We start from the raw sequence: 14696 nt of genomic DNA on the forward strand, positions 1-14696 counted from the left end.
CTCCGACCTCCGGGTATGCCCAGAGCCGCTAGTGTCTTCATCCAGAAGGGATTTCTGACCGTTTAGGTAAGCCTTATGATTTAGTCGATGGGGAAAGGGCAGACCCGAGAGGGAAGGTGACTTATCCAAAGTCTCAAGGAGCAGCTAGCCAGTACCCACCCTGGGGTCCACCTTGTGGGGGTGGGCGAGTGGGACACCAAGGGAGTTTGACTGGGGAAAGGAAGACCAAACCCTGAAATCTTCCCAGCTTCCCCATGGTACATGATAACAGGTGAGAGAGTCTGTGCCTGCCTTGACGGTGGTGGGAGACCAGTCAGTCTCAGTGGTGCCTTGTGATAAACACAGCAGGAATTCATGACATGGTTTTGGAGTTGAGGGAGCAGAGCTGCAGCTAGAAATCCCAACTCCGGGTTCTTCTCTAATGTCTCTCATCTTGTGGACCACCTGCTCTCCCCACGGGTCCCCTTTAGCCAGGCATCACCACCTGGTCTGCAGTGTGAGGGGCCCCATGGAGAAGCCGTGAGGTAGGCATGTGACCCCTTCTCTGGACAGGGGTGGTGAGCCTTCAGGCTTGGTGCTGAGAACCAGAGGCAGAGCGCACTCATGGCATGCCACCCCTGCCTGCCGTGGTTTCCCCGTCTGCCAAGGGAGCCAGCCTCAGGGGTGGGTGACCCGTCCCGATCTCTTCCTGGATCAGGAGCAACAGCCCTTCCCTTTCAAGGAAACTTTCCTCCACACTTCCTTGGGATCCAGTTAAGTCTATGCATGCCCGGACCCTCTGCCCACCCCCCTCCCCCAGTCCCCACAAGCCCCCCACCTGCATCGGGAAGGAGGGAAGGTTCTGGAATGAAGTGGGGTGGGCTGGTGGAGGGCTGGCTCATCCTCCTCTGGGCTTCCCCTCTCTCTCTCAGCAAAAATCCCACCCAATTATCGCATTACCAGGGCCCTGGGCTGTGTGTGTGTGGGGGGGTGTGAGCTGAGGCAGCAGGCTCCCACCCCCTCCTCCCCAGCTGTGGGGCCAGGGGTTAGGGCCTTTATGGGGCCCTCCCTTATGGGGAGCCCCAGAGGCTGGTGGCTCTGTGCACACAAAGGGGCTAGCTACCCAGCCGGCCGGGCTCTGCACAGAATGGAGTCAGTGGGCACAGTCTTCTCATCTGCCAGGAGTCTTGGGGCTCCCTCTGCTCCTGCCTCTGCTGCACAGGGGATGGGGAGGAGGGACTGAGCTAGGCAGCCTCCTGTGCTGCAGGGGGAGAGAGAGGGGGAGAGTTCCCTGAGGATGTGCATCTCAACATGTCCTCGTGGTGGTCCTGGGCTGGGAGCTTCCAGAGCCTTTCCTTCCCCTGCTGTGGTCTTGGTGAGAGTCTTGGCCCCTCTCTTTGAATGCAGAGACGAGGGGAGCAGGACCTTGGAGGGAAGGCTGGCCTGCAGGGGCATCCTGGGTCCGGATGGCAGTGACCACTGGCCCTCCAGGGATCCTGGGAAGCTCACATAGAGGGGGAATGGGGTCCTGCCCTATTTTTGGGGCGTCGTCGAAACCGAGGAGTCTGTTTCCAGAGACCCCAGAAGCATGGGGTTGGGGTGCTGTTCTTTCTGGGTTCCTGCTTTTCAGCTGGAAATTCTGCCTCCTGGCATGAGGGTAGAGGGCAGCCTCGTGCGAGTCTGCTGGGTGACCCGCTCCAGCAGTCGCCGCCTGGGGCCTGGCTCCCTTGCGCCTGGCAGCGCCCCCTGCTGTCAGGCAGGCGAGCTTCCTTGGCAGACTGCAAAGCAGGCCGGCCACAGTACTCCCCATTTATGGGTGACCTGGAGGGAAGGGGCCCACGGGGAGCTCCCAGAGGCCCCAGAACAGGTCCCCGAGGGAAGAAGGCACAGGCCCAGGAGGTCTGGGAGGCCCGATGGGAGGGCAGTTTGCTTGTGAAGTAGTGAGTTCCCTGTCGGTGTCAGGTACTCAGGGGCTCGTCCTTCCTATCCTGGGGAGCGGGCGCCAGAACTTCAGACCCCTTCCAATCTACTCAGTTGCTTCCTGGCAGGGGAAAGACTGGGCAGCCTGGAGGGCTGTGAGCTCAGAGGGGCTGCAGGCAGGGCAGGAGGAGGGCCTGGGGTCCTGCTCTACCCAGGGACTGCTCAAGGACAGCGGCTTGTCACAGTGGGGGGCTGGGCCTCAGAGCCAGACCTTCTGTCCATCACCAGCTTCCGCAGAGCCCAGGCCCAGAGGAACACCTCACCGCTTGGCTTAGCCAGCGACTCAGGCCACACAACAAATGCGGTCATCAGCAGGTCTTTGAAAAAGTCTGATTTGTAACTCATTCTCCTGTCACTTCAGGAGCACCTCTGGGGGTCGCTGCTGGGGACCATGGGTTTCTGTCCCGCAGATGACACGAACTGCTATGTCGGGAGAACAGGAAATATCCCCTAGCACCTAGGAATTTGCTGGTGCAACCCAGGGTGCCTTGGCACACTGTTTGGGAACCATGGCTCTAAGGACTGCGGTGGGGGCTGGAGGAGATTGAGGTCTGCCCTCCCTGCTGGCCAGGACAGGGGTGGGGGTCCCTGTGGGTTACGTGTGTCACAAAGGCAAGTCCCTCCAGATCTGAGTCGGGGGCAGAGAGGGTGTGCATGGGGTGTGCTCCCACGGGGAGCACGCAGGATCCGTGTGGTTTGTCTCTGTGTGCTGGGGTTCTCTGGGATAGGGAGCTCGCAGGTGTTGGGGGCAGTCCTTCCAAGAACCAACCTATCCATCTCAAGCTCTCCCCCACGGTGGGGTCTCCCCAACCCCTGGCCCAGGCTAGAGGTCTGGATCAGCCCTCCATGAATGGAGGAACCTGGTGCAGGGTGGGGATAGGGAGCCAGGGGTATCTGGACCCCTCCTCCAGGGTCTCCATGCCCTTCTGCTGGGGGATCATCAGCTACACAGCCTGCACCTTTAGGTGTCCCATGGGAGGCTGCCATCAAAGGCCTGGAGAATGAACATCCCCCACCACCCAGACTCCTGTGTGAATTCTGGGGTGTGCAGCCCTTGCTCATGTGGCTCCCCGACCTCCTGCCCTGGCTCCAGTTAGGGCATGGCCACCTAGCAGGTGTGGCTGACCCCATGCCCTTCGCAGCTTGCATTATTCTTGAACCCACTGTCCCAGGTCAGTCGGATGGACAGAAGTGGGCTGGTGATGTGGGAATTTGGGGGCAAAAGGGTGGAACCCCAGAATCATGGAGGGGGCACCAAGTTCTAGCTCCCCAAGTAAGAAGGTGTGCATTGTCCATGAAGGAGCAAGCTGGCGTCACCCGGCCACAGAGTCATGGGACCCAGAGCAGCTGGGAAGAAGAGCCACTGGGTCTTGGCATCGTCTGATTCCTGACACAGGAAGCCATGGATGGAGAGTCTTAGAACCATAAAGAAACAGAATGTGGGGGTAAACAGAAGCACTGTGGAGTTCTGTCATCCTGTCCCCACCACCATGGGGACAGTAAATGAGCTGTTCTGGAGTTTTGGCCTCCCCTGGGGAGGCACGCATTCACCTGTAAAATGACTTTGGTAGCCCAGCATTTCTGCCCATCATGTTGATTGTGACAGCTGTGATTCTGGGCCAATAGTGCCACCACGTGGAAAGGCTGAGGGAGGTGTTGTGGATGAGGCCCCAGGGGTAACTTCTAGGTCTCCCACCTGAAGGTGTCCGGGATCAGCTGTGGGTAGAGCATGCCCAGCCCCTTGTCAGACCTCAGCTTGCCTTCCCCCAAGTGCAATGACTCCTCCTGGAACAGTGGTCCCCACAGCCCTGGCCAGTCTGCATTAGGTGCAGAGGGCAACCTGCTTGATCCCGAGATGACTCGAGATGGTGGTATCACTACCCTCAGTGCGTGAATCACAGCTCAGGCCCCTCAGGGGCCAAGACTGAGGTTAATGGGGTGGGTGTTCAGAGCGTCCAGTTAGGATATGGCCTGGGTGGTGGTGTCCTTCCTGCACTGCCCATGACCTGCCCACAATCTCCAACTCCTTCCACACCAAGAACCTCACTCCTTCTGTGCACCCCCAGTGCCACCTGTGGGCTCCATCAATGAAGGCAGAGGAAGCATACATCCCTCGCCACCCCTCCCCAGACTGAAGAAATGAGGTGTCATCTCCCCACATCTCCTGCTCAGCTTCCCTCCTGCCCAAGAGGACAGTGTTTCCACCAGTGCCGCTGGTCCAGAAGACTCAGGAAAGCATGTGTTCCCATGTCCCAACTCAGTTGCCATTCCCTGTCTCTGAATCTTCCACTGCTCTACAGTCCAGTTCCTTCCTCATAGTCTAGAAACTAGGTGTTACTTTAAATGGACTTAGTTTTTCTCATTTCCAGTTCCATTACTTGTTGCTGCTATGAAGAAATACCATTGATTTTAGCACATTGAATATGTATTGTTCCTAAACTCTCTTTTTAGTTCTAGTGTTGTTTTCTTTCCTTTTTTTTCATAAATTCTGTAGGATTTTTCTACGCAGACATGGTGTCATCTGTGAATAGAAACACTTTTACATTTCACTTTCAATTCTGGATACTTTTCATTTCTTTTTCTTGCCTTATTACATTGGCTAGAAATGCCAGGACAATGCTGAATAACAGTGGCGAGAGTCAATAACCTGGTTCTCTTCTTGGTTTGGAGGCACCAGCATGCGCTGTTTCATTTAGTATGATGTCAGTGGCAGGTTTTCCATAGATGTCCTTTATCAGGTTGAGGAAGTTCTTCCTAATGAGCTGAGTTTTTTTATCCAAATGTCAGAATATTCCCACTGATTTTCTTCATCTATTGAGACAATTGATGGTTTTTATTTTTTTAGTCTGTTAATATATCTAATTGTACTAACTGATGATCAAAATATCAAACTAACCTTGCATTCCTGGGATACATCCCATTTCGTCATGAAGCACTGTCATCCATTGGATATGCTAAAACTTGGTTAAGAACTTTTGCATCTACGTTCATGAGGAACATTGGTTTGCTATTTTCTCTTCTTATAATATCTGTCTGCTTTTGGCATCAGGATAATTCTGGCTACATGGACCCCTTAGGAACATTACAACCTCTTTAATGTTCTAGAAGAGTTTGTGGAGAATTGTTAGTATTTTTCCTGAATGATTAGTAGAACATGGGCTGATCAGCCCTCAGGGATGACTTGAGGAAGCACACTGCAGATCTTAGGAGTGCCGTCCATGTAGTTCTGTCCTCTCTGGTGCTCTGTCTTGTGAGTTCCAGCCAACCTGGATTCCTAGACTCCCAATGCTGTCTCCCTAGCTCCAGGAAAGCTGCAGCTCCTTCTGTGTCCTCTTCCCTATAGCAGTGGGGCCTCTCCCCAGTTGGCCTGGCAGTTGTAGGGCTCACCTTGCTTGTTTTCCCTCTTTTAGGGATCACTGTCCTGCATTGTTTGACACTCACTCTCTGTGGTTTCATCTATTTTCCCTATTCCTTTTTTGTTCTTTGTTGTTGTTTTATATAAGAAGGTAAATCTATTCTCTATTATTCTGCCTTGGAAGGAAGCAAAATTCTCGATGTCAGTATTGATTTCAGTTCTGCCAGTGGATGTGAAGTGGTAGCTCATTTTGGTTTTCAGTTGCACTTTTTCTAATGACACTTGTGTATTTTCTTACTTTGAAGTATCCATAGTGTTTTACATATTGTTTTATTGAGATTTTTACCTATTTTTTTTATTTGTAGGAGTTCTTTATACATCCTGGATGTCAGTCCTCTGTGTGTATGTGTGTTTTCATGAAATCTCACCACAGGTGTAGAACCACCACTATAATCTTATGAAACTACTCCATCACCTCAAAAAACTCCCTATGTGGCTCCATCACTGATGTGTTCTCCATTCTCAATAATGTCCTTTTTTAAAAAAGATTTTATTTATTTATTTGAGAGAGAGAGATGAGAGAGAGTGAGCAAGAGAGGGGGAAGGTGAGAAGGAGAAGGAGACCCCGTACTGAGCAGGGAGCCTGATGCGAGACTCAATCCCAGGACTCCAGCAGCATGACTTCATGCTGAAGGCAGACGCTCAACCAACTGAGCCTCCCAGGCATCCCCATTCTCAATAATGTCCTTTTAAGAACATCAGTAAGCGGAGTCATGTGGTATGTGACCCTTTGAGGCTGTCTTCTGTCCTGCAGCACAAGGCCTTTGAGCTTCATTCACATTATTGGATTTATCAATAGTTCATTCCTTTTTGTTGCAGGAAATATTCCACCGTATGGAAGCACCATGTTTGTTTACCCATTACCTAGTTTGTTTACCTGTTGAAGGAATTTGGGTTTTTACCTGTTTGGCAGTCATGAATAGAGCTGCTATAAACTTTAGTGTACATGTTTTCTGTGTGAACAAAAGTTTTTTTTTTTCTCCCAGGAATAAATATCTAGGAGTGGGATTGGTGAGTCACATGCTAAGTGTGTCTTTAACTTTCTAAAGTCTGCTAAACCGTTTCCCAGAGTGGCTGCGCTGTTTTGCATTCCCACCAGCACATATGAGTTCTAGTTGCTCTACATTCTTGTTAACACCTTGCATTTCATTGTCAGAGTTTGCTTGTTTTTATTCTTTTTTTTTTAAGATTTTATTTATTTATTTGACAGACAGAGATCACAAGTAGGCAGAGAGGCAGGCAGAGAGGCAGGTAGAGAAAGAGAGGGAAGCAGGCTCCCTGCAGAGCAGAGAGCCCGATGTGGGGCTTGATTCCAGGACCCTGGGATCATGACCTGAGCCGAAGGCAGAGGCTTTAACTCACTGAGCCACCCAGGTGCCCCTGCTTGTTTTTATTCTTCACTGTTTTAATAGATGTGTGGTCATTGTTCCTTGTGGTCTTCATGTCCATTTCCCAATGGTTAATGCTGGTGAGCATCTTTTCATGGACCAATTTCCCTTCTGGGTATCCTCTTTGGTGATGTATATTTTCAAATCTCTTACCCATTAAAATTTTTTTTTATTTAAAAATAAACATAGATCAGGGTGCCTGAGTGGGTCAGTCTGTTAAATGTCAAACACTTGGTTTCAGCTCAGATCCTGATCTCAGAGTTTTGGGATTGAGCCCTGCATCAGGCTCCTCACTCAGTCTGCTTTCACTCTCTCGCTCTCTTTGCCCCTCCCCCACTCATACACATGCACACACACACACACACACGCATGCACACACAGAAGCACATGCATGCACACACACACACACACACACACACACACACACTCTCTGTCTCTCTCAAATAAATAAATAACTCTTTAAGAGTAAATAAGTAAAAAAAAACCCATAGATCCACAAAAAATAGTACATGAGGTTTCCCCATGCCTTTCATTTACTTTCCTTCCATGACTACATTTTACATAATTAGAAAACTGTGTCAAAATCAGGGGATTGCCATTGGTATGATGTCTGTTAGATTTTCTCATTTCATCACCACCATCACAACCAAGATATGGACCTCGTCCACCACCACAAAGCTCCCCTTCAGGTTACTCATTTATAGACCCACCCACCCCTCCCCTCAAATCCCTACTCTGGCTCCACAAGTCTATTTTTCATCTCTATAATTTTGTCATTTCACAAAATGTGCACGTGGAGTCATATGGTATGTGGCTCGTTCAGATCGGCTTTTCCACTCAGCATAATGTTCTTGAGATCCATTAAAGCTGTTGTGTGAATCAATAGTTATTTCTTTTTGTATTGGTAAGTAGTACGTTGAATGGGTATACTAGAGTTTGATTAACCATTCACCTACTTAGGGATTTTTTGTTGTTGTTGTTTGCATTGTTTTAGCTATTACAAATAAATTAGGCCATTTACATTTAATGTAATTGTTGATATGTTGTGGCTTATGTCTGCCACTTTGTTTTCTTTTCTGTTTGTTCCCTCTGGTTCTCTGTTTTCTTTTTCATAAATTCCTGTGGGTTACTTGAACACTTTTTAAAATTCCATTTTAGGGACACCTGGGTGGCTCAGGGGGTTAAAGCCTCTGCCTTTGGCTTGGGTCATGATCTCAGGGTCCTGGGATCGAGCCCCGCATCGGGCTCTCTGTTCCACAGAGAGCCTGCTTCCTCCTCTCTCTCTCTGCCTGCCTCTCTGCCTACTTGAGATCTCTGTCAAATAAATAAATAAAATCTTTAAAAATAAAATAAAATTCCATTTTAGTTTAGCTACTGTGCTTTTGAGAGTATGACTTTGTAAAGCTTTTTTACTGGTTGGTCTAGGTATCACTTTTTTTTTTTTTTTTTTTTGGTATATAACATCACATTTTACTGGAGTAGACATCTTTCCAGTTTGCATACAATGTAGAAAACTTACATTCCTTTACCAGATATTGTACTGGTTCAAGAACATCCTTTTGCCATCCTTCATTTATGATATAATTTTATTAAATATTTCCTCTTCAAACTTTGAGAATCACACCACAAAATATTCTAATTTTTGCTCAAACCATCAAACACAATTTAGAAAACTCAAGAGGGGTTGGAAATCCTATTGTATTTGCCAAATTTTTACTCTTTCTTCTTTCACAATATTCCTTGATTCCTTCCATTATTTCCTTTATGTTCCATGAACTTCTTTTAACCATCTTTCAGAGTGGGTCTACTGGGGACACATTCTTTTCATTTTCCTTCCCCTGCAATGTCTTCATTTCCTCTTCATTACAGAAGAATTTTTTTTGGCTGACTAGAGAATTATAGGTTGACAATTCTTTTCTCTCAGGGCTTGGAAAATGTGCCACTTCCTTTGGCTTCTGTGGTTTCTAATGAGAGATACACCACAACGTGAATGGTTTTCCTTGGTTGGTAAGATGTCTATTTCCTCTTGATGCTTTTGAGACTTTTTCTTTGCCTTTAGCTTTCCAAGTTTGACATTGATGGGTCCTGGTGGGCATTCTTCCTATTGATCTGGTCAGGGTTTGCTCAGCCTACAAATCTGTAGGTTTTTGTCTGTCACCAATTTTCTCAGTCTGGACCTCTTTTCTCCTGTCTTTCCAGGATCCCAGTGACACAGGAGACCTTCTGCTGTCCACAGGTCCCTTGGTGGCTCTGCTCTTTCCTTTTCTGTCTGTTTTCTTTCTGCTGTTCATATTGGGTGGTTTCCATTGTTTGTCTTCACATTCCCTGATCCCTTTCTCTGTTCTCTCTGTTCAGCTGTCAAGCCCATGCTTTGAAATTTTTTATTTAGTTGCATTTTTCAGTTCTAAAATTTCTTTTCAGTTCTTATTTGTATCTCCTATTTCTTGGCTGAAAATCCCCCCCCATTTATTTCAAGTGCATTTGTAATTGCTTGTGAAGCACTTTTCTGACGGCTTTATTAAACTCCTTGTCAGATAAGTTCAACGTCTCTGTCATTTCGGCATCTGCTGATTGTCATTCAGGTTGAGGATTTCCTGCCTCTTGGCAGCATGAGTGTAGTGTGCTACATTCAAGTCTCTTGGCCCATTGTAACACCAGCCAGATGGGGAGGTGCTGCCTCACTGTTGCCAGGGGGTAGACACGGCTCCTCACCACACACCCTCTGCTCTCCACAGGATCTCTGCATGCGCCGAAGGGATGTGGTGGGGCCTCAGAAGCTCTGGACACTGATCTCTTGTTCCTGTTCTGTGTCATCATATCCTTAAGCAGAATGTCATGCTCCTTCTGCCTCAGATGGTGATGGTGTCCAGTGGCTTTTATTCTGACACAGCTGGTACTTCAGGTCTGAGGGCTCCAGCCCTGTCAGGTAGTGTGAGCTGGGAAGGCAAGAGCCAAACCCAGTCTGGGTCAATCCATGAGTCTAAGAGGATGGCACAGGCTGATCCCCGGAGCATCAGGCCCAAAGCCAAAACCACATGAGCCACTGTGTCTGCTGTCACTCCACAGTCTGGTATGGCAGGAACAGACACTCAGAGAAACACAAGGCCAGGAGCATCTGTCTCCACCTGCCAAGGGCCCCAGGTTGCCCACACCTGTTCATGTTCTCCCCACCCAGAGCTCTCAGGTGGGCCTGAGATAGGTTTACCTATGTACACCAGAAGCAGGGGTCAGGGTCCACAACTGGTGTCTGTGCTCCAGAGGCAGGTTTGGACGATGGAAGTGTTCCTCCTACCTGATGATGAACCCAGTTGGTAAGACTGCTGAGAGCACCCCCACTGCAGGACCTCACTGGGGTAACTCGCTGCCTGCTGCAGAGCACACAAGGGGCATCAGGGCCTGGTGCTCTGCTGGGTGATCCCGAGAGCACCTGCGAGGCAGAGGTCAGCTCTGGGTCATGGGCCATCAATAACTGGGGCCCTGGTGGTCTTTGTGGAGGTGGGGAAGAGTGAGGGCTGGAGGATGGAGTGCTCAGGGCAGCCTGGGGAGAAATGCTGCTCCCATGACCTCTGCCTGCTGGAATGCTACACAAAAATCAACATGGACAGTCAAGTGTGGAGCCTCTTGACTGAAGCTTAGCACAGATATGCCAGTTTTCTGTCGACATGCCACAAATCAGCACAGCAAAGCTGGTGCATCACACCAGTCTCTGCCCTGGGTCTCATCAGGCAGAACCAAGGGGACAGGCAGGCTGTGTCCTCTTCTGGGAGCTGGACTGGAGAAGGACCTGCCCCGAAACCCCCTGCGTCACTGGCAGAGCCGGCGTCCTTGTAGTTCAAGCCTGAGGTGCCTGTTGTCTCACTGATCTCAGCAGTGAAGAACTGTCCTCATGTCCTGGCCCTCCTGGCCACTCACATGCCTCCACTCTCTGTGACCTCTCGGAGGACTAGTCCCAGCTACTGGATCACCTGATTGAATGAGACCCACTTGGACACTCAGCCTTCTCAAAGTCTGCTGGTCAGTAACCTCAAACCATTGCACTCACAGGTTCACCTCCTCCACGTATTGGGGCTTTGGCAAGGCATGCACAGCTGGGGTTGGGGATCTGAGGGCACACTGGACTTGGAAACCGATGCTGCTTGTCTATGTCAGAGTGATGCACGGGGCTTGGACCTTTCAGGCAAGAATGCGTTGTGCCACTGGGTGGTTTCTGACAACGATGTCCCTGGTTCCAAGAATCTGAGGACAAGGTTTCTCAGAGCAGGTGCTTCTGCAGATGGACATGCAAGGCTCCTGTGGCCTCTCCCTGCCACCTTGGGGTGGCTAGGTGCAGGCCTCTTGGGTGCTGGCTGGGTTCTGTGGCTGTGGTGGGTTGCACTGTCTGTCTCACTGGCTGGGTTCTGTGGCTGTGGTGGGGTGCACTGTCTATCTTGTTGCTGGTGTCCTTGGTCTCTGGAATCCAGGGCTGACTTTGTGATATGGGGACTGCTGCTGGTTCTAATTTGCCATGCCAATGTCTGTCCTTCCTCACCCCCCCAACCTTGATGTGGCTGATCAATGCTGCACCTCACACGTCCCCTCGCTGGAGCTCCCGTCTGAGCCAAGCAAGGGCAGCCCAGCCTCAGGCCACCTGGCTCTCAGCCTCTCGTGCATGTGCGTGTAGTCCATGCTGGGAGGCCTGCCAGCAATTCCTGCAGGGCTGGCTGGAGCCTCCCCGGCTTCCTGCTCCTGTGCTGGCTCTGAGGTCCGATCTCAGGGCTGTAGCCCGAGCGACCCCACTGTGGGGCCCTGACGCGTGTGTCCACTCTGCTTCCCTGCGGTCTGACACACCCCTCCCCCAGGCCTCGCTCATCACACTGCTGACCTCCTGACATGCCCCACGCCAAGCCTGCACAGAGCTTGCCCTTTACCACCTTCTGGGCTGGAGCAGGTGCCACTGTCCCAGAGACACTCACTCTGACCCCTGACCACTCTTCCCAGGTCTAAGTGTTCTGTGACAGGGGTTCTCCACGTCCCCCATCTATAGTCTATTGATCTTCCTAGCTACTGATTGATCTACTCATCTGTCCATCTGAATCATCTATCCTCTATCTATCTAATCATCTATGGGCCTATTTATCTATCATTGATCTATCAATCTATTATCTATCATGTATTGATCTATCATCTGACTCATTATCTGCCTCACCACAGTAGAGTAGAAGAGGGTGATCCCTGCTGGATTGCCAGCACCTGGCACAGGCCTCAGCCCTTGGCATGGGATCCATCCTTGTTGATCAAATGAGCAAACACATGCAGAGCATGCAGAGCAGCACTGACCAGCCGGACTGCCCGCTGCAGTCCTCTCTGAGCCTGGACTTCTCACTGCCGTAGCCACTGGCCACATTCCCTCCCATGCCCCTGACATGCGGCCAGTGCAGCTGAGGACCTCAGCCTTTAGTTTTAGCTAATGTTCATGAGTTTTAACTTTCATATAAGTAGCCTCAGGCAGCAGGCGGCTCTAAGGTGCTTGGCCAGGGCCTGGCATGCCAGCAGTTCCTGCTGAAGGTCTGCTGTCCCAGCATGAAGGGTATAGTCAGCACTTCATTCGCTGTGACCCCTGGAGATTCGGCCCCACCCCACAGGCTGCAGGGCTGCTCCCCAGTCCTGCAGGGGGGCCCTTTGTCTACTGTGTTCTCCCATGCATGCCCAAGAGGAACCCCCAGCTTTGTGGGAGCTGTACACCGGAGCACACATCAGCTTGCTGGGACTCATCTGTGACCTGTGATGGGTGCACAGGGAGCTGCCAGGTGTGGGGTTGTCGAGCTCCACCAGGAAAGGGGGCCAGCTCTTCCCCTGGGACATCTCCCCCCGAGGTCTGAGGCCCCAGGTCCCCGATCCAGCACAGGCTCCCTTAGCTGGCTTTGGTCAGCCCATCTGTGCTCACTGGTGGGCCTCCCGGGTCTGGTTGAGGTGCCAAGCACACAGCAGGGATATGCCTGGTGGGACCTGGGCTCAAGGATGTTTCTGTCAGAGGACGGTCTCCACCCGCTGCCGATGCTGCTGGGGTGCGATGGGGAGCACAGACACCACTGCCACATCCTGGCAGAGTCTTACCCTCCAAGGTCTGCCCTGTAATAGAGAACCATGGAATGTCAGCTCTGACACCTGGGCCTCACCCTTGCAGGTGGAGGCTTGCAACGCTTGCCGACAGAGGCAGCAGAGTGTGTGGCCTGGGCCGTGCCGCCTCCTCCTTCCTCCCCTGGATCAGTGCCCTCCGGTGGCCTCAGTTTACCCAGATCACCTCTTTCCTGGCTGTGTCTCCAAACATGGTCACAGTCTGAGGTGCTGCAGGTGATGAATTTTGAGGGTCACAATCCATTCCCTCTGTGGACTCCAGCTGTCTCCTCAGCCTGGGGGTCTGCTGGGTCCCGCCCTGCTCAACTCTCTGGAACCCCCAGCTCACCCGTCTGTTTTCTTTCTTCCCAAAGTCCACTATAATCTCTGCCCAGATTCTCCTGATGACTCTGTCCCATGGGCCTTGTATCTTCTCATTCATTTAGGACCCTTTTTGTGAGGCCTGGGAAGAGGAAGAAATCAGTGTGTGAGCTCCAGAGCCATTTTCAACCAGAAGTTTTCTTGTATCTTCAAACAGTTTAATGTTCCTGGAAATCTTTGAAAACGGATTTCCTCTGGGGGACATTTATAATGCATGTAATTTTGTAATATTACAAACAATGTTTTGGTCACAATCCCTGTCCAGAATATTTGTGCATCTCTGTTGTTTTGTAGCATAAATGCCTAGAAACTGGGCCAGCGGTTTGACAAGGCTGAAACTGCCAAGGCATGTTGCCAGATGGCCTACCAAAAATGTGTAGCATTTTGCCCTGCCACCACTGACATTTCCTTCTTACGCTTAAGAAGGGCTTTCTCATCCTGACATCAACAGAAAGTTCTGCATTTCATCCTCATTTTATTAAGGTTTCTGACACCCTCTGAAGATTCTTTTAGAATCTTCCCTTTAGGGGCGCCTGGGTGGCTCAGTGGGTTAAAGCCTCTGCCTTCGGCTCAGGTCATGATCTCAGGGTCCTGGGATCGAGCCCCGCATCAGGCTCTCTGCTCAGCGGGGAGCCTGCTTCCTCCTCTCTCTCTCTGCCTGCCTCTCTGCCTACTTGTGATCTCTCTCTCTCTGTCAAATAAATAAATAAAATCTTAAAAAAAAAAAAAAGAATCTTCCCTTTAGATTGGTTTTCATCCAGCACAGCCCTGCTGGACATTTGTGGGTCCTCCCCTCTCCAAGGGGCTCACTGCAGGACTGCATATGGGAGGGATGAAGATTTATAGCACTGAGTGTTTTTACATTAGAAAGGAGGGTAGGCCCCCGGCAATGCTCTCTGTTCTTGCTTCAATGAACTAGAAAAGAAAGAGCAAAATAAAACCACAGCAAGAGGCAGGAAGGAAAAAAAGTTAAGAGCAGAAATGGATGAAATTGTAAACAGGAAAATAGAGAAATCAATTAAACAAAAGCTGGCTCTTTAAAAAACTCAATCATGTTTATAAACCTCTAGAGACTCTGAAGAAGTTAAAATGGAAGAAGACACAAGTCACCAAGATCAGTATGAAATAGGAGGCATCACTACAGGTCCCAGGACATCACAATGACCATGAGCTAATGCTATGAACAACTTTATGCTCAAAAATTCAACAAGTTAGAAGCAACAGACCAATTCCTTTCAAACTATAGATACTCAACCAGGATGAAAGGAACCACCTGGATAGTCTTATAACTATTTTAAAAAGTTGTGTACATAAAAAGCTCCTAAAAAAAGAAATCTCCAAGCCCAGTGGATTCACTGAAGACTTCTATCAAACATTTAAGGATAAAATAACACCAATTTTATACAATTTCTTCTAGGAAGTAGAAGAGATGGAAATAACTCCAACTCATGTTAGGAAGC

The sequence above is a fragment of the Enhydra lutris genome, unplaced genomic scaffold (assembly GCF_002288905.1).
Source record: "Enhydra lutris kenyoni isolate GAN:26980312 unplaced genomic scaffold, ASM228890v2 scaffoldscaffold106, whole genome shotgun sequence".
NCBI lineage: Eukaryota > Metazoa > Chordata > Mammalia > Carnivora > Mustelidae > Enhydra > Enhydra lutris.